Source organism: Sinocyclocheilus grahami, unplaced genomic scaffold, assembly GCF_001515645.1.
Source record: "Sinocyclocheilus grahami isolate Dianchi unplaced genomic scaffold, SAMN03320097.WGS_v1.1 scaffold575.1, whole genome shotgun sequence".
Classification (NCBI taxonomy): Eukaryota; Metazoa; Chordata; class Actinopteri; order Cypriniformes; family Cyprinidae; genus Sinocyclocheilus; species Sinocyclocheilus grahami.
This window is the reverse complement of record NW_015505754.1, coordinates 646,397-647,702: the sequence shown is the minus strand read 5'-3', so window position 1 is coordinate 647,702 and position 1,306 is coordinate 646,397. Positions and strand designations below refer to the sequence as shown.

The following is a 1,306-nucleotide window of genomic DNA, read 5'->3' as shown; positions in this document are numbered from 1 at the left end:
TGAGAAAATGAGTGATGGTTTCAAGAAATGTGTTTTAGCAATTCAGAAAAACTGTAACATTGATGTCTTTCAGGTTGAACATCTTTAGTAAGTCAAGCTGGTGCATTTATTGTGCTGCAGCGCCATCTACCTGTAGTCATTAAATGTGATTGAGTGTTCAAACGTTGTAAATAAAATGTAATATAAAATAAAATTCATTATTAATCTAAAATAAATCAAATGAATAAAATTGTTACCATTATTGTTAACATATCAATAAAAATGAATGATATATAATAAACAAAATTATTATTATTATTGAAATAATATACATTTTTAGTAAATTAAACTCTACCTATATATCTCGCCCTGTCAAAGATCAACTACTATCAATTTTAGAATTATTTTAGAATGATTGAACAATTTTTTTTTATTAATGCATAAAATGCTGTTTATAACATTAGAAAGCAAAACCAAGGAGCCAAACATGTTTAAAATATAATTTCCAACATCAAAATATTTAAACACAATACATAATGTTCGAAAAAATAATGAAAATTAATTGTAACTTAATTAACAATTAATTAATTGTGTGTGTGTGTGTGTGTGTGTATATCATGAATTAAAATGTAACATTTCATTCACAAAATCTTGTTTTATTTTGACATTGTAAAACATAAACAGGTAATCCCGCCCTGTCACGGTTCAATCCATTCTTATAGAATTATTATTTTTTAGCAATTGAAAACAAACGCAGTTATCAATGCACTACTAAAATCTAGCTGAATTTCATAATCTTACTCGGGAAACAATGTGAGCTGTTAATTCGAGCATAAGCTTGGAAGATAAAGATGAACGTGCTGACCCCGACGTGATTCGAACACGCAACCTTCTGATCTGGAGTCAGACGCGCTACCGTTGCGCCACGAGGTCCTGCGCTCCGATGATGGAGTTACAGATTTCAATCCACCAAACTAAGAAAGGCTGTGATGTGCTTGTGAGAAAGGGTGTTGAAAGAGCGGTATCGTGGCATTCTGTTTAGCTGGTGTAAACCTCTCTGTGAAATAACAACACCTTAACACTTCTGTCAGGAAACATCTCGTGTCCGGCTCGCTCTCCATCCCTCCAAACTTTGTTCTGAGACTTGGAGAATCCAGGAGGGCTTTCTCTCTTCTCTCCCCCTGGTTTGTCTCCCTCCTTCCCGCTCTCTCCTTGCTTGATTTGAGTTCCCTGAACGCTTTGAAGAACAGAGGGACTGTGAAATAAAAGGCAAAAAAAGAGACACAAGCTGTCATTCGAAGGAAGAGCTATGCCTGAGCCCACAGAA

General features: G+C 34.5%; 1 non-coding gene across 1 annotated transcript; it reads right to left on the bottom strand.

Moving 5' to 3' along the window:
• Window positions 1–840: 840 nt before the first annotated feature.
• Window positions 841–912, bottom strand: trnaw-cca (transfer RNA tryptophan (anticodon CCA)). The gene has a single exon. It is a non-coding gene; the product is annotated as a tRNA-Trp (tRNA).
• Window positions 913–1,306: the final 394 nt, after the last annotated feature.